The sequence below is a fragment of the Taeniopygia guttata genome, chromosome 18, assembly GCF_048771995.1.
Source record: "Taeniopygia guttata chromosome 18, bTaeGut7.mat, whole genome shotgun sequence".
NCBI classification, from domain to species: Eukaryota; Metazoa; Chordata; class Aves; order Passeriformes; family Estrildidae; genus Taeniopygia; species Taeniopygia guttata.
The window spans coordinates 3,038,865-3,057,650 of NC_133043.1; the positions used below are offsets into that span (position 1 = coordinate 3,038,865).

Below are 18,786 nucleotides of genomic sequence, written 5' to 3' on the forward strand. Positions count from 1 at the left end.
CTCGCTGGGGAGAGGGGCTCCCAGTTGCTTCAGGAGCTGCCTTGTGCCTCTGCCTGCCTCTGCCTGGAGTCAGCAGGGGATCCTCGGAGCCTCCTCTCTGCAAAGGGAGGGGAAAAAAAAAAAGGGGGGGGGGAGGAAGAAAAAAGGAGTATTGATCTAATCAAAACCAGATCCTCCCAACATCAAAGGCAAAAAAGTAAACAGGCTTTTCAACTCCTCACAGTCAAAAAAAAAAAAAAAAAAAAAAAGGAAGAAAGAAAAGGAGAGAGAGAGAGAGAGGGAGGGAGGGAGGCAGGGCAGAGGGAGCGCGGCTCTATCGCCAGCCCGATCGCGACTATCAGATCCGCTCCGCTGAACTCCCGGCGCACTTTTAGCGGGGCCGGGGCCGGGGCCGGCGCGGGGGTGTCAGCGCGGCCCCCCCGCAGCCCCGGGCAGCTCGGGGCGTCCCTGCCCCGCCATCTGGTTTCCATTTGCCCCTCACCCAGCCCCGCTCCCCCCGCGCTGCCCGACCCGCCTGTGTCCCGTGTCCCCCCCTCCGCCAGCCGCGATCTTGGGGCGCTTCTCTCCGGGAGTCAGGCTGCAGCAGGGACCCCCTTCCCAAAAAACACCCCCGAGGGTGGGTTCAGGCGAGGCGGCCGTACCTGGGCGCTGCGGGGCATCCCGGGCCCCCCGCATCCCCCCTGGAGCCGAGGACAGCGAGCCCGGCTATGGAAAAGGGGCAATAAATGGGAACGGGGGGTCGGAGGGGGGCAACCCCCAGCCCCGGGGCTTCCCGGCGTGCAAAATAATAATGATAATAATAAAAACCTGCTCCAGAAATGGCGACGGGCTGGGAGGAGGGAGGTCGGAGGGGGAGGAAAGGGGGGAAAAAAGTCCGGAGCGACTTGGAGCCCTCCGAGCCGCGAGCAACAAGCCGAGCCGCGGCGGGCACGGGCAGCGCGGCGGCTCCGCGCCCGCGGAGGGCGGCAGCGCGGGCACCCCACGGAAAAAAAAAATTAAAAATTAAAAACAAATTTAAGGAAATAACTGAAATTAGGAGTAAAAGCCGTATCCCAAGCAGAAGAAGCGGCGGCCGCCGCCCCCGAAGTTGGCACTCACCGCCGAGCCGGAGCTCGCTGCGCGCCCGCGGCCCCGCCGCTCCCCGCCGCCGGCAGCGCGCAGGCTGCACCCGCTCCCCCCGCCGGCCTTCCTCCTCCTCGCCTTCCTCCTCCTCCTCCTCTCCTCCCCGGCGGTGCAACCGCATCGGAGAGCATCGGGAAAGAGGGGGGTAAAGGGAGGGGGGGGCTGCGAGGGAAGGAGCCCACTGCGATCCGCGCCTCCCTCCTCTCCCTCCCTCCCCTGGTTATTTATTTTATTTATTTTAAATACAAAAGCGCAGGTCCCGCCCCCCCCTCCCTCCGCCCCCCGCCCCGGGCTCCCCCCGCAGCATCAAAGCGCAGCCCGGCGGAGCGGTCCTGCAAGGACGGTAGCGCACTAAAAAAAAAAAAAAAAGAAGAAAAAAAGAGAAAGAGGCCCCAAAGAATTTTAAAAATTAAAAAGAAAAAAAGGGAGAAGCCAGAGGAACACCTCTTGCCCGTCCCGGTGCTCCCACCCCCGGGGCATCCCCGGTGCGAGGCGTGCGAGGGGGCGGCTTCAGCGCGGGCGGGGGCGGGAGGAAGGGTGCGTAGATGAGCGCTGGTGAGGAAAATCAAATTATTATATTTTTGGGGGGACAGGATTTATTTTTTGCGCCCTTCCCGCGGCATCCCGCGGCGGCTACAGAGTTGCCAGGACCTTATCAAAGGGAAGCGATCGCAGCCGCCGCTGCGCCACCTTAAAGGCGCAGCGCCCCTTTTCCTGCGCCGCCCCGCGCATCCCCCGCGCATCCCCCGCGCATCCCCCGCGCCCTTCCCAGCCCACCGCAGCGCTGCAGGGCCGGGGCGACTCCCCGCCATTCACAACTTTGCTAAAAGTTTTCATGTCAGGGAGAAAATGGGGCGGGTCCCAGTGTTATTATTATTTTATATATTTATATATTTATTTATATATATATATATATAATCCGCGGGCCTGTTTTCGCTCTGCAGGCTAATTAAACAATCCCTGATTGCAATAGAACTGGCACAGCAGCCAAAGCCCGGCCGCAGTTGCGTTCCCATCTCCGGCCCCAGCTGTTAAATATTAACCAGGCACGGAATGGAGGGTTTGGAACTTCATACAAAAGGTTTTAATTAGGGGTTGGCCCCCAAACCTGCCCTCCAGATCCAAGGAGCCTCCTGCCCTCCTCCTCCTCAGCCTGCTTTGAGGCTGGGCCCGGGGGCTCCACACTTTCCCCATCAGGAGCTGTCCCCTGTCCAGAGCCCACCTTGGTCTGGCTGGCAGAGCTGATGGAGTCCAGCTTGGCTTGATTTTTATCATTATTATAGAATCACAGACTGGTTTGGGTTGGAGGGGACCTTAAAGCTCATCCCATCCCACCCCCTGCCATGGGCAGCGACACCTTCCACTGTCTCAGCTGCTCCCAGCCCTTCCAGCCTGGCCTTGGGCACTGCCAGGGATCCAGGGGCTGCTCTGGGCACCTGTGCCAGGGCCTGCCCACCCTCACAGGGAAGGATTTCTTCCTAATAATCAAAGTAACTCTGCCCTTAATCAGTGTGCAGCCACTGCTCCTTGTCCTGTCGCTCCGGGCAAGGCAGGTGGCAGAGCCTTTGGCCAAAGAAATGTCACCTTCCACGCTGGCTGTGCCTGAACACCATTAGGGCACCTCCTGGGACATGCAAAGGCACAGTGAAGCCCCTCGCTGGCCCAGCCCTTGTCCCCAGGCCGTGGGGTGCCACACTGCCCTGTCCCACATCCAGGGCACGGTGCCGAGCTGCCCATTCCAGCCAGCACCGACCCCAGGGCCCGGATGGTCCCAGGGCCTCGCCCCTCTCCTCCTGCCCTGCAAAAGGAAATCCCAAGGGAATGATGGGGAACGTGGGACAGCAGCAGTGAGAGCACCCCAGGGATGCTCAGTGCTGGTCCCAGGGACAGCCTGAGCCTAATTCAGAAACCAGATCATAACCACAGAGCTGTCCCACCCTCCCCTGGAAGAAAGAGCTGCTGGTCTGCACCATCCCCAAACCCAGATCCGGCATTCACCCCATGGCACAGAGCTCCCACTCCTCTGCTCCAGGCCCTGCTCAGCCCCCTCTGCACCACAACAAAAAGCAAACAGCCCAAGAGGCTGAGTGTCGTGGTGGCCCTGGATGTGATGTCCTTTGAAGCCACAATTTTGTCACCCACCCAATGGCTGAATCCATCTGGGAGCCTCACACAGTGCCATGAACTGACCATGCTGGACTGGGCAACCTGGGCTGATAATGAAAGAATCCAAGGGTGAATTTGTTGTTGCTGCCCAGTTACATTTTCCAGGCCTGGGAATGGCCACCACTGGACATGGAAAGCAAGTGTCCTGCCAAGCCCACGAGCTGAACAGTAAAATCCCTTTCAAGGCACAACAAGCAGTTATGAATTATTAGGGTTATTAGTATTTTTGCTGCTCATAATGCCACATGTCGACCTGCTACGATGCCAGATGCTACTGAGCCATACAACAAGGTTCTTTCTTGGGAGAATGAACAGCCTGTGTCCCTCTGGGCCCCTTGGCATGGTGACACTGGTGTCACCTCCATCCCAGGACCTCCAACCATGAGAAGGTGACTTGACCACCTCTTTCTCCTTACAACTTTCTTTGAAACAATGTTGGATAAAAACCTCTCCGAGTCCAATTTACTGCTCCAGCACAGAAAATTAAGCCATTATAATGGAGGCTGAAAACCTCGGACTCGTTCTCTTTGGAAGAAAATCTCATTAAGTCTCATTCATCCTATTTCATAAAAATATCATTTAACCGTGTGGTTCTCTCCAAATCCCGTTGTGCAATAACACCGCCCTGGGAGAGCAACCCAGAAACTCAGACAGGGCCTTCATTTTACCAAATTATGGGGACTGCACGTGCAGAGGAGCAGCCCACCCAAGCACCTGCCTGACTCCCTGTCATGGTTTGACACGGAAAAAGAATTTTCTTAGAAGGAAGAGGTTCATCTAGTCAGGGGTTAAGTTTCGATACTGACACTTGGGGTGAACAATTGAAGGTGGACATTTCCATAGGGGCGCTGGCATTGTGCCAGTGTCAAACCACGGCACCCCCATCCCCTTTGTGCAGCCACCAGAAAGGGACAGTGAGGGGACAAAAGGAGGGGAGGGCGAGCCCCTGGGGCCGTGGCTCTGTCTGGAGGTGCCCAGGGAGCTGCTGGTCCTGCCCAGAGTGGCGTGGCCCCGCTCACGTTCTGTTGTCCAGCCAGGGACTCTGTTGTCTCTGCTGCCAACAGGGAAGAGTGGCGGAGTGCCCGGGATTTGAAAGCAAACCCGTGAACTAGGCAGGCGGTGGCAGGTACAGGAAGGTCTTCCAGAGTTTTCTTCATCTTTATCAGCTTCTGGAAGTCCTTGTTCGCAGATCTACAGGGAATCTCTGTGTTCAGGTAGCAGCTGCAGTCATCAAGAAAGCAGAGTATCTTTGAATTTCCTTCTGATTTTCCTGTCTAAACTTGAATCTGAATTCCCAGGTTGAACAGAGGGAAAATTAACTATTTATATTTTATTTGTTAGCCCTTCGCTGCATCTGAGATAAAAACTCAGTCAAATGGGGGAGAAAAGGACTGCAAAAAGCTATTTAAAGCAGTGTCCTCCAGCCGTGCTCAGCCCTCCTGGTGCCCAGCAAAGGCCAGACACAGCCTGTCCCCTCCTCTCTGCCTGCTGCTGTGTGTCATGTTCACAGGCAGCAAAGAAGCTTGAAGTCAGATTGTGACACCAAAAAGGAATAATTTTAGATTAAAAGAATCAGTTCGCAGTGAAGCTACACAATAAAGAGAAATTAATTTCTTTTTTTTTTCTTTGAGCTTTTTTAAGAGCAGGTAGTACAAAAAAAAAAAAAAAAAAAAAAAAAAGAGGTGGGAAATAAAAAGGCAGAGGGGTCTTCAAGGCCTGGAGGGCTCTGGGAGCATTGCAGATGTGCCAGTCTACAGTCCCTGGGCTCCTCCTGACTGCTCCTGTGTGCCCACCAGGCAGGTGCTCTGCTCCAGAAGAGATGGCTCTGGGTTGTTGTGTTCCCACAGAGCCCCAGCTCAGACACCAGCAGTGTGCAGGCTCTGGGGGCTGCACCAGGGCTGTTCTGTTGGTCCCTGTCAGGGGCTCTGTGGAGGTGACAGGGCTCCAGGAGCTCAATCAAAGCAGATCCAGCAGCCCCAGCACATCAGAGCAGTGCCCACACTGTGCCTGTCAGGAGCCACAAGTCCTAAACCAGGGGACAAAGTCAGAGTCCTTCCCTGTGCACAGGGACACACCGTGGGCCAGGGAACTGCCTTTCTCATGGGGAACCTCAAAAAACCTAAGAGATGTCACCACAGCCTTCCAGCCCCACCAAGAGATGTCACCACAGCCTTCCAGCCCCACCAAAAGATGCCACCACAGCCTGTCCAGCCCAAGAGATGCCAGCACAGCCTGTCCAGCCCCCACCATCAGGCCAGAGCACGGTGCTGCTGCCTGACCCCGACTCTGCTGATGTACCTTTGCTAAAACCATGGCAGGATCATTGAACCATAGAATCCCAGACTGGTTTGGGTTGGAAGGGACCTTAGAACTCATCCTGTTCCATGCCCCTGCCATGGGCAGGGACACCTTCCACTGGACCAGGTTGCTCCAAGCCCTGTCCAACCTGGCCTTGGGCACTTCCAGGGAGTCACAAGGACGTGGATGGAAAATAAAGAGGAAACATGAAACAAGCATGCTGAGAGAGCTCCCTCCTCTCCATGCACAGCCCCCACTGGGGGTCAAATCCCCTCCAAGACCCCTCCAAGCCCTCCCCTCCTGCCCCCACTCCATCCCCGTGCCTGCCCTTCCCTATTTACTCCTCCCACTTTGGGGATTTAGACCCCAAGCCAGAGTGGGCCAAGGGCTGGGGGTCTAAAATTCACTTTCCCAGCAGGAAAACTGCCCAGAGACAGGCAGAGCCCAGGGAGGTCCCACAGAGGGTCGGATCCAGCCCCACGGGTGTGGCTGATGTCACCCTCTGTCACCCCTCGCACTGGTGGTCACGTTGATAACGAGATCAAAGGCTTGGGACTATTTCAACAGAAGTGCTGGGAACAGCCTTGATCAAAATAAGAGGAAGACCCTGTATACAGAAGACATGAGAGGTTTGCAACCCACATGTGAACCTTTGAAGTTATTCTCTCTCTTTTTTATTTTTTTTTAATAAACTAGTTTAACATCATTAGTTGAAGAGGTATGAAGCCGATGGGCTGTGTAATCTCCCCATATACTGCAGGCACAGGGTATTATCCACACAAAGACATGCTTTTCCAGTGGGGGGGAAGAGCACTGCCAGAGATATTCACAAATAAGACAAGAAAACACACAATTAGCTTTATGGGATTTGAAGTTCATTTCATAAACTGACACACTTTTGTTACCAACTATCGCCAGATAAGTCCGATACATTTTCTCTCCTATAATCCTTTTACCATTTCCATTCCCCCCTACAGACTCTTTTCCTTGATGTTTTGTTCAGTGCACTCCCTGCTATCTGCACACGCTTGCCCAGATTTTTCAGACTTGAAAGGGGCACCGTATCAGCATCAGCCGTTCCAGGAGAGCTGATAAAACACACACGAGCACTTTGCTATCTATTAACATTTCTGAACTCCTTCCATCACCTGCACAGAGCACTGATTGAAGAGAGGGTGGGAGCAAAAGAGGTAAATGAGGATATTTATGACCAGCTTCCCATGACTTATTTTTTCCACAACCCTTTCCTCACCATGCACAAATGAGGCATGGCTTTCTCTGCCACCTTCCTGTAACAAGGACAGCAGGGCTGCAAGGTTCCCCATCCCTGGGAATGGCCAGGGCCAGCTTGAACAGGGCTGGGAGCAACCTGGTCTAATGGAAGGTGTCCCTGCATATGGCCCTTGAATGTAACATTTAAATCCTCTTGGATTTTTTTTTGTCAAATACGGATTTTTTGACGGGAAATTGAGCACTGCTGTGGCTCCCAGAGATGTACTCATGCTGCCATGGCAGAACAATGAATGTGGCTCTCTTGTCATGTCAGTGATGACTCCTTAAAATCCTGTTCAGGGCCACATTCCTCGTTTTTCCACCTCTACTCACTGCTTCTGCTAAACAGTGGTGGTTCTGGGCTTCATCAGCACAGTGCCAAGGAGAAGCTGGGTCTGAAGTGGTTCAAAGCCCAGTTTCTCCATGCTCTAACACTGTGAGTGTTCATGAAGTGACTTTTAGACCCTCCACCACACAAGCAATCAGCTCTGCACAACAGCTTGGGAGTGTCCATCACTCTGAGGGGACAAACCCCTCCCAGAGTTTTTGCTAAAATCATCACTAGACACCGTGTCTCTGGAGCCTGGAGCTTTATCTTCCCAACAGGCTCAGATGTAAGGATTTCCCTTCCAGTCTGAGGTGGCTTAGATCCACCTACCCGTGCCCTCCTCCTTCCCACATCGCCCTTCTCTCGGGCTGCGAGGTGCAGCAGGAGGAACTGGGGAGGTGACACCAGCATCACTGCCAGCAGGGCCTGAAGGAGATTCCATTCCATTTTTTCATGGAAACAGGAACAGTTTTTCCAGGCATGCTCAGGGAAGCCCTTTTTCTGCGTGCACAGAGGGGTGTCCTGGCTCTGGATGCTCCTGGAGGAGAACACGACTTGGGGCTGATGGTATCTTGGCCTGACTGCAGAGGAAGGGAAATATATGATGTGTTACCAGCCTGAACTGATGTGATTTGATTCTGCAATTTAATCTGGTTTGTTTTCTGGCTGGCTCCTATGGCTGTGTAAAAATGGCTCCTTGAAAACCCAACTAAGGATGAAGTGCACTCCCTGCAAATCTCAGCGAGGGAAGGAAATCCAAATGTTTTGAGTTTAACTATTAAACATAGTTTCCAGCTAGTGTGCTCAGAATTTGAAATTAAACAAATGAAAGAAACATGTTTCAATGGTTTTATGTAGGCAATAATGTCATTAACAGGAAATAAAGAAATTGGGCTTTGCAGCTGCAGCATGAAGTTTAACCCTTCCCATGCAGCTTGGTGCCTGCTGGGCTGCCACAGCCCACTCCCACCCTGCCTGCTATTGTGCATCCCAAAAAAACTTCCTGGACCTGAATATCCTGATCCTCACAGCCCTTAAAGCAGGATGGTAATGGAAAAAGCAGGAGGAGAGACAACACGTAGGAGAGAACAGGCTTTTCTGACTAGTGTAAAACTTGCAGATCATAAAGTCAAATAAAACTTTTCACTTCCAGGGATAAAAAAAACCCAAACAAACCCAAGCCTTTGTGCATGGTTATTTTTAGGTGTGCTGTCAAAGTTGAGTACCCTAAAATTATACCTGCTTTGGTTTGTTTCTGCCTGTCCATTCAATTCTCAGAATTAAGGACAGTGAAGGGTGTGAGATTCCAGCCCCCATGGTGCTGTCAGGAGCTGGGTGATGCCTCTCAAAAGCTGGACCAGTCCTGAGGCCACAAAAGAAACATTAATTTTCTTAAGGATGCCTCTATTTCCAGGTGTGAAATGCAGGCTGGAGATAGGAGGCTTTGCATGGAGAAAGCCTCACCCCCACATCCTCAGGTCACCCCTCCTGAGCACCTGTGTCCAAACCAGCACCAAATTATAGGTGCCATTTCATCTAAAATCACATTTTACTGCCCCCTCTTCTCCCAGCTTATCTACATTTCTTTTTAGTAGATTGTATCTTCCTCTGCCAAAGCCCTATTGATTGTATGAAGAGGTGTTTTCTTCCACTGTGGGAACCTCCACCATAATCCTTAAATAATTAATATTGGCAGCTTTGTTTTCCCTTTTCATTAAAAGGAAGGGAAACTTGCTGAGAGTGAGGTCAGTCTCTCTCCCAACCAGACCCAAAAAGGCTGTTTGGACATACATTTCATTAATGATTTTTTAAAATTTTTACTAGAAATCTTCATGCTGGGAGAGAGACCATCAAAATACTATTTTAATCTTTTTTCCTTTTGCTTTCTAATCCTTTCACAGAAGCCTGGAAATTACCCAGTATCCTTTCTCCCCATAAGAAACTGGGGGGACTGGGAACCTCATACTACTGAAGCTCAGGAGAAACTGAAGTGTTGTCAGACATATCCCCATTTCTGCATTCCCAGCCCCAAAACATCTTCTGGACTTTTTCCCTCTTTTTCCAGCAGGCCTGAAATTAGAACACTTTGGGTTTTAGGTTTTTTTTTTTAATATTTGAAAACAATTATAACTCAAATCTCCTGTTATCCTGAGAGCATAATCCAGGATCTTTCACATCACAAGTGAGAGTTCCACCCCTCCTTTTTTTGGTAGCATTCACAAGTGTCTGGATAATCATTTCCCCAGCACTCCTGTTCCTCCAAGAACCATTCCAGGGAACAAAACCCATCCTCAGGAGGATCCTCTGGCACTGAAGCCATTCCTACCTCGCTGTTATTTCCCTGGAAAAGGCCAGCACATCCCCTCCACACATCTAATCAAAGCCCTTCTAATCAAAGATGCAGATCAGCTCATTAATGATGATGCAGGGGGAGCCCCTGACAGGGGATGGTGACCATGGCAGGAAGCACTGAGGGGAGCTGGAAGCTGCTGTCACCTCCTAAGTCCCAGCTGCTGCTTCCTGAGATAAGTCTCATTTGTAATGGGAACTTTTCCACCTGAGGGAAGCCCTAAAAACTCCTAGAAAGCAGAAAAAGCTGAAATCCTGCTGTGGGTGATGCAGAGTCGGGACAACCACACTGCTGTGGTGTTTCACACCTCCAAAAAATCACTGGTTCTGAGGAATTTGTCAGAGATGCATTTAGGGTCTATTCCCCTCTGTGCATGGAACAGAAATGAGAGCTTCCATCCAAGCCCCCTGCGAGCTGGAAGGAGAACACTTACCTCATCTCAATCATGGATGAAAGGGTTTGCTTGGGAATGGAAAAGAAAACCTTGGAAATCATGGAAATAACACGTTGATTATGATCCCCATCCCATGCCTGGCTGCTCAGATTAACTAAGAGCACTGCCATGATGCCCCTCTCTCACTGAAGGACATTGGGATGATGACCCCAGGAAAATGGGGCACCTCCTGCTCCATGCTGGCCTGGGGGATGGCAGCAGCTCCAGTGGAACCAGCTGGCCACAGGGACAGCGATTTCTGAGCACAGCTTGTGCAGGTCCAGGTCTGCAGGGCTTGCCTTGGGCACCTGTAACACATTTTAGTGCTGGGTTCCAGTTATCCACCCTGTCTGATAATGGACTCAATGAAAGAAATGCTGAAATAGCTGGTTATTCTTCCAGCCATAACTTTAGACAATAAAATTAGATAAATTCCATAGATTTAAGCAATACACCCTTGTCCTTTTGTTACATAGGCACATGCCCAACCCAGGAACAGAGAGAACAGCTTCTATTAAACTGATTTCAGTTCATGGAGAATGTAATATCAGAGCAGGCTCAAGACAGAGCTATTTAATACATCTAAAAGGATGTGGTTTCCACAAGCTCAGACACGTTGACATCTGCTCCTGAGGTGAACACGGATAATGAGGCTCTCCTGTGATACACCTGACACCAGCCAGCACTGGGAACCTGGATCTGTCCCTCGTGGCTCCAAGTGGGATGATAAAAACCCTGGGTCAGGGACCTGGAGTTGGTCACCAAGCCCTGGCCTCCAGCCTGAAAAACCCACCGTGCTCCAGCTGGGATGGCTCTGCAGCTTCAGGCTGGAGCAGGGGGAGTTCTGAGCTGTGCCAGGAGGACCAGCCCATCCCTGGAAGTGTCCAAGGCCACATTGGACAAGGCTTGGAGCACCCTGGGAGAGTGGAAGGTGGCCCTGCCCATGGCAGGGGATGGAATGAGATGAGCTTACAGGTTTCTTCCCATCCAAACCCTTCCATGGTTCTGTGAGCACTGGAGCAGCTGCACTCACAGCTGAGACACTGTTCAACACCCTGGAGTCAAACCCAGCCCTTTGTCCTGGAGTGCACTAAAGTAATAACCTGCCTAATACTGCTATTACACCGATGCAAATCAGGAGGAAAGGATCACACCACTACAAAACCTGCTACACACCAGTAAGAAAACATATTCCAAATAATTTTTCTTCTCTTGATGACTTTACAAAGGCTGGGGAGGTTCTCCCTGACCGCTGAAGCTCCACAGAGCCTGGGCACCAGCTGAAGTGGCAGCAGCCCCTCTGCAGAGGGGAGCAGGGATGTGTTTTTTGGCAGCAGGGCCAGCCCGTTTCCTTGGGCCACCCCCTTCATTGTGAATGCTTCAGGCATTAGCTCAGGGAACTCACCCAGCTAAAAATAACCCTTCCCGCACAAAAAATAGGCAAAGAAAATGGCTATTTATACCCTGGATCAATTCCTGGGCTCACTCACCGTGTGGGCCCTGGGATGGCTGCACTGGGATCAGGCACCAGGGGCTGTGCAGCTGCACCAGCAAACCCAGCCACGGGCACAGCCTGGGCACAGAGGGCACTGACCCCATCTGGCTCAACAGCCACACATGACCTTTAATCCTGGGGTTATCAGGGGCTGGAGAAGGGAGAACTGTGAGTGGTTTTATAATTTTCATTTTAGTCTCTGTGTTTTTGGCTTATAAATATTTTTTTTTTTGTTTGCCTCACCTGGCTGCCCTCCCAGCTGGGTCAGGGCTGTTCCTCTATGTGCTGTTCCCAAATTCTTGGGTTTAAATGCCACAAAAAGACAAAGGGCCTGCTCCAAATGCCCAAAGAGAAACAGAGGATCAGCCAAATAGTTTGATAATACTCAGAGAGAATGATGCATCCTCATCTGCCTCAGCAGACAAGTTTAAATATGGATAAAGACAGTTGGAGTAATATAGATGCATTTTTCCCCTTGTTGTTTTCTGTTTTGACTTCTTTGGGATCATTCAAAGGGAGGTTGAGGCTTTGATCTTCTCTATTGGCAATATTTTCTTCATCTAGGTTTTTATAGTTTGAGAAGAGATGTTACATGCTTGCAAGAGAGACTATCAATATGATGTGGGCCTGAACAAAAAACCTGGTGTCAGGTTCTCCATTTGGAGTGTTACCTCAAGCTTTGAAGTTTGTAATGATTCAAAAGCATCTAGAGCTGCTACAAATGTTAATAAAATTAAAGCCATCTGAAAGTGAGGCTTGCATGTGCCTTTGAAAGTAGGTCTGTGATCAGTTATTACCCTCAATTACCTTGTTGTCCACTCTTTTAGCTCGAGGTTAAACTCTTAACACTTTGCTTTGAAGTGGTTATCCTTTTATCTATGACCGGACTGAGGAATTTAAGGGCAATAATCAATGAGAGCTTCATAAGAATAAAGGGGAGACAAGGCAAGGAAAAGAGGTGTGAATGTGCCCTTAACGGCTGGCTGGGGTTCGGGGGCTGGGGGGACACCGAGCTCCGACAGAGCCTTGGGAAGAAAAAGGAGAAAGAAAGAAAGAAAGGAAAAAAAAAAAAAAAAAAGGAATGATGAAGAGGAAAAAAATGAAGCAAAAGCACCAGCCCGGGGTGGGGCTGGGCGTGGGGAGCACGGCGAGGTGAAGCCGAGGAGCGATAGGAGTGAAGAATTGGCTTCCTCAGCCTTTGATGTCCGCACGGACGGGCTGGGATGGGCGCTGGGGACCCTCCGGCCCCTCAGTGACCCCACCCCAAAACAAGGGGTCCCCAAGCCTTGGCACCGGGCCATCCCAGCAGGACACGGCCATTCCTACTCTGGAAGGTTTCCATCCCACCTAGGATGCCCCAGAGGGAATCCTTCCTGCCCTTCATCCTGCCACCTGCACCCCGCTGCACCCCAGGGTCCCCGGGCACCCACCACAAAGGACCGGCACGCCCAGTCCCTTCCTGCAGCATGGCAAACCCGGGCAAGGAGGCTCAGAGAATCCACCTGGCTACGTGTGGTCCTGGTGACATCCTTGTCACACCCTGCATGGGCTCCTCGGTGTGACCCAGCCCTCTCCTCACAGAACCACAGCCAAGCTGCGCTTTCACCATCCGGCCAAAATCAGACAACACTCCCAGCCAGCTCTTTTCCTTTAATTTTTTTTAATCCGAGGTGCCTAAAGCGAGGTGTTGAAACGCATGTTGAGTGCACCTCGTTTGGCAGGGGACCAAGCCCACATGGCCGGGGTTTGTGGAGTCCTGAGCACAAGCTCGGTGTGTGCTCAGCATCTCCCAAAAGCCTCGCGCCGCCGCGCTTTGATCCCGCGCCAACCTTCCGAGCTGCGTGTCTAATTTAAGGTGCTTGGGTTGGAAAATGTTGACAATTATTGTTACTCTAAAATTAAATCAGTGCTTAATTATCAAAATTGATGGTAACTTAGAGTGGCGTTTTCAAGAGAGCCTCAGGGAGTCAGAAAGAGATTTTCAAAGGCGGTTTAATGTCTCAGGGCCATGTCTCCATCTTCGTACCTGCACTTTCCTACTGACTGCTCCTGCTTCAGCACCTTTTTAAGGCCACCCGAGTTGTGCTGAGCTCTCTACTGAGATGCTACAAGGTGGACCTGAAACCACGAGCACAGACCAAAACCTCCAGCCCTCCAAATGCACTTGGCTAATTCACAGCGAAAAATCAATTGGCTTTGGGTGCCTAATTCTCCTATAATCCTTTAGATAATCCCAGCTTTAGGCTTTCAGATACTGATAAAAAACCAAACAAACCCTACAATAAAAGAAATTTGTGCAAATAGAATAGGAAACCAACATATATTTCATATAACTTTCAGATACTCTGAACTTGATACGAAGTAGGTTGAGGACAATAGCAATAAAACATTGCTCAAGAGAGAGTAAAGGCACAAGACCATGAAGCCCGAGGCTGAGAACAGAGTTTCGTAATTAAGTAGCCTCCAGACAACAATTGTCCTAGGCAGGCATTGCTCAAGGACCCAGCCATTATTGCTTTCATTATAATTTTTCAGGAGAGGATCTTTTTCTGGCCTGGCTCCACCTTCATTCACAGCTCCCAGTGGCCGCAGCCACTAATGAGAAAGCATTGATTGAGAAATGCTAACGAAGCCTGCACAGACACGGAGTGAGGGGTGGCTGTGGAGCAGGCACGTGGCACTGGGGGTCCAGAGCAGGGCTGGTGAAAGAGGTGACACTAGGCAGGGACATCAAACACATCTGGCATGAAGAAATGGAGAGAAGGAGGTCACGGCTGGTGGCCGGTGCACCCCAAGGTGCTCGTGCTGCCACTGCCAAGACTTGGGGGTCATCTGCTGATTCAGTGGGGTCCTGCTGGTCTTGTCCATCAAATCAGTGGAAAATGTGCTGACAGGAAAGGTTTTCCAAAGAAAACAGCCAACTCAGAGAAAATCCTGACAAACCCTATATTGCAACTAAATAACTTTCTTTTTTAAACTCAGTACAATATGGGAGGTGTAGTTTTTACTCTGTGCATTTGACAGACCCAGATGGCATCTCCCATGGAAATCTGGGCAAGTGGAGGAGCACACAGGAGCGTGGCAGTGTCACCCTTCCATGTCACACCACCATGTCCACTACAGATCGCTGCTGCACCCCAGAATTCCCAAATTCTGGGGTTTGCCTGAAACTGGCCCTGGAGTTTCAGCTTTGCTACAGTGGGGAGGAAAAAAGCATTAATCAGAAACTCCTCTCTGCTTGTAGAACATTCTGATTTCCCATCAAAACTCAAATTTGACTGCAAAGATCCAGCTGATGGTCGTTCCCCCAGCTGGTGCTGAGTGCACCCCACTGGAATGGCAGGATTAACTCCCTGACGTTACCCTGAGCATGACTGTGCCTGTCTGCACTTAACTGCTGACCTATCTTAACCATCCCACTAATTAATATGCTGAACCAAGGTCGTGTTCCAACACGGTCTCGTTTTCCAGTGAAGGGAAGAGCTGAGAAGGATTAGGAACAAATGGGAACAGCCCGAGCTGCTGCCTCGCACCCTGAGCCACAGTGGGCCATTGCTCCTCCAGCTCAGAGCCCTCCATGCATGAACCCAGAGGACCAGGAGGGCCCCTGTGCCAGATAATTCCTGCCTAAACAGGAATCCCAAATTGTGGCAGCAAAGCCAGGGCTCAGCCACTCGCTCCTGCTCCAGCTGCTCTGATCTTTGGCCAGTTATCAGCAGCTGGATGCTCAGGGAAGCGGGAGGTGATCCAAGGAGGTAACAAAGGAATAAAGTTCTCCTTGTTCCTGCAAAAATGCTGGACAGGCTGGGTCAGGGCACAGCCCAGCTCTGGGGAGCCTCCTGAGCTGCTGGAAACCCCAGCCCTGGGGAGCACGGGCTCATCCCATGGAGGGCTGGCCCCATCCCTTAGGAGGGGCTGGCTGCAGTGACAGCCCCTCTTGCACTGTGATTGTCACTCAGTCTTTTTTCGCAGCTCATTATATGGAGGAACAGAGTCAAACACAGTAGAGAAAATCTCTTGGCTCTACATGATCCCAGTCCCTCTGAAAGCAGCAGGGTGGCCAAGTACACTCCCCTGTGACCTCTGCTCCTGACACACACGGGGAATTTTATCTCCCAGGGGACCAGGAGTGACCCAGGCAAACGCTGCACCCCACAGTGCCAGCAGCCCCAGAGCTGCTGCTGTGCTCACAGGTGGACAAAGCCCATCTCAGAACCTCCCCAGATGTAGGCAAACCTTCCAGGGGGGATCTGCTTTCTTAACCTTGGAGGGAAGGAGAGAACAGCACTACCAAAAGCCAACCTACCCAGGGGCGCAGTGCCTGGAGCCACAGGACCCCCCCAGCCCCATCTCACCTCCAGGAAGGGAGGTCAGTTTAGCAGCAGTTTCCCCCAGCCAGACCAGAGTCATGGGCTGATGAAAAGGAATCAGGTTCTTTTAAGGCTTTAATTCATTTCCTGCTCTGCCCAAGATAAACCATCCTCTCCAGGGTCTCCCTTGATGGTCTCCCCCAGCACCATCCCTCATACCAGATCTTCCCTTTTTCTCCCTCCAGCAGGTTTAGGTGAGAAGGCAGATAACAGGAGAGCAACTCCTCATGTTTTACCCATTCCTGTAATGTATTCCCCAAAACCCCTCTGGGACATACTGGGGCAGACTGGTCCTAATGGGAACTTCTCACTCTGATCCATGACCACTGCTCACACCAGATCTCCCACCCCAGGTGTCCCTGGGAAGGAGCAGGGGACAGTGCCAGGCTCAGCAGCACGTCCCCCTCGGGGTGAGATGCAGATCTCTGGATCCCCCCGGAACGGCCGGGGGCAGGAGAGGCCTCGGCGAGGCTTTGTGACTCCGGAGAGTTGGCAAATCCCCGGATAAAAGGGAAAATATGTTCATAATAAATAAGACTGAAGTAACACGTTGCGAAATATTTACTCCCTCGGAAAGGCGGCTGTTTGCTTTCAGTGGAGCTGCATCTGATCCTCTGCCAAGCGGGGCCGAGCGCCTGGAAAAGAGACTTTGCTGTGGTCAGCCAGGGAAAACCAGGTGCCCAGAAGTGCAGGGACTGTGTGTGCACGGGCACACGTGAGCAGGGGAAGATGGGCACAGTCCCCAGGGTCCCCAGCTCCTGGGAGCCCCACAAACAGCAGAGCCAGCCTGGAGCTGAAGCTATTTTAATGCAGCTAATCAGATGTCAGTGTAGAGACTGAAGGAAGGAGAATAGAGGGGAGCAAAAAGAAAGAGGTGTTGATAAAATACTTGTTAGAAAGAAAATTGGATTAGTGGTGCCATTCTGGCCATGAAGTTCTTTGAGCCAGAGAAAAGAAATAATAATCTTGTTGCTTTTTTTTCCCCCGCCTCGTCTCTCTGCAGCCCACTGAAGGCCTCACAGCCAAAACATCAGTCCTTCTAATCTTATTTTCTTTTTTCTAGCATGTATTTTATTAACCCCTTTTCTCATTTAACTGCTATGAATAGCTCAGTGGGTAACATCCTTCTTAGAAAGTGAAAACCTCCTTGGAGATGCGGTGCAAGGAGAGAAATGCAGACAAACTTCCAGCTCCTGCACTCAGAAGAAAAGCACCCTCTGTAATCCTGTCTGGTGAATCCCAACATTGTACCCCAAGGTAACTGCCAGCTCCAGGTCTTCTCTTTGAAGCAGGAACAATCAGGGAATTTATCTGGACATGCCAGGAGATTGCTCCAGCTCTGTAAACTCCGAGGATGTGGAGCAGAGATTAGAAAATAAATAAATGCCCATTCTGCTTCTTGGGGAAGTGTCTGTGTGTGTGAATGCAGCTAGCACCCTAAAGAAAAGTCAGGCAGCTGAATCACTTTTTCACAACTTCCCTCTAAATCACCTTTCCTTTACAGCTTCCCTTGCCAGCTCTCAATCACCTACAGTGAAATTCCCAGTGTGGACTGGGATGCTCGTGGGAGTGAGCCCAGCACTCACTGGGCCAGGATGTCCTGCTGCTGGCACAGGATATCCAGAGGCTTTATCCCACCAGTCCAAAGCAAGGCTAGATTCCTCCTCTCACACCCACAGCAGGATTTGGTGCCCCAAGTAAGACATGGGATGTCTGGAAGCTCAGGACCAGCCTTCCCCCTGTGCAGCAGCGATATCAGTGTGGCCAAAAGGGGAGAAAAACCATAATTAAAACATCAAAACCAAGGGAGACAGTCCTGCCCTGAGCTGCTATAAGTGGGAACAGGGATTTGGCCTCTCCATAAAGAAAATACCAGCCCCAGCGAGCTTGGCTGCTGCCTCCTTCCCTGTGAGCAGCAAACCTTCCTGGGAGAGGAGCGGGATCCAGCCCCACACTATATTGGTGTGTTATTTTCCTTGACAGCTGTGGTGCATAGTGGTAAGTGCATGTTTAATTCATTCACAATTTATGGTGTAATGAGAACAATGGATGTGTCTGAGGGAATAATTGCTTCACGGCAGGGATGCTGGAGAGTTCAAGTTGGTTGGCACCTGGACTTTGAATCGGGGCTGGCGGGGATTGGCTCCGGCAGCCCCACAATGGCCCCGATAACAAAGCTGTGGGGATGGGGAGGGGGTTCAAAGTCAGCCCGGAGAGCTGCAGCAGCCTCTCGATGGCATGGCTGGATCCCAGCCCCGTCAGACCCGTCTGGCCCCAGTTACCGGGCACCCAGTGAGGTTTGTGCATGTGGGAGATGCTTTTCCAACCCGCGTTTACAAGGGAATTCTGCTGCGCTGCACATCCATGTCCCCGGAGAAGCAGCGCTTCCCCCACCTCCCTCTAGGACCTTTCCACGGCTTGGTCCTGGCAGTGTCTGCCAAACCCTCCTTTTGTTGGGGGTGTGGAGAGGGGGTTGACCCTTTCCAGTGTCCTCAGCAGCCACATGGAGTTTCAGAGGCCTCAGAGGTCAAGAGCATCCATATGGAGGGCCCAGGAGCTCCGTGCGTCTCCCAGCTGTCCCCACGGCAGCTGTGCTTGCAGCCCCCAAACAAAGCTCATTAGGGGGCTCGTTAGGACACTCAGGGGGTGCTCTGAGCTGTCCTGGAAGAGCCCTGGAATCACACCACTCCCAGGAGAAGGCTCTGTGTATGAACAGCTCCCATCCATCAGGCTGGGAGCAGGGAGATCCCATTATCCACCATGGGCTCTCTCCCACACCGAGTGGGGCAAGATTTTGAGTCAACAACAAAGAGATGCTGACAAATCATCCCTCAAACCTTGGTCCATGCAGGGAGGTCTGCAGCAACCCTCTCCACAGCTCCCAGCAGAAATGCCAAACTGATTTCTCAAAAAGATGTGCCAAAGCACGAGCAACAAATCTTCCATGCCTCA

General features: G+C 51.5%; 1 protein-coding gene across 1 annotated transcript in view; it reads right to left on the minus strand.

Moving 5' to 3' along the window:
• Nucleotides 1-11: 11 nt before the first annotated feature.
• The window catches only part of CEP112 (centrosomal protein 112), a 185,644-nt gene continuing 166,869 nt past the window's right edge, over nt 12-18,786 (minus strand). Inside the window, exon 28 of the transcript XR_012058608.1 lies at nt 12-97. The gene's annotated coding sequence lies outside the window, so the exon portion shown is untranslated. The remainder of the gene's footprint in view (nt 98-18,786) is intronic.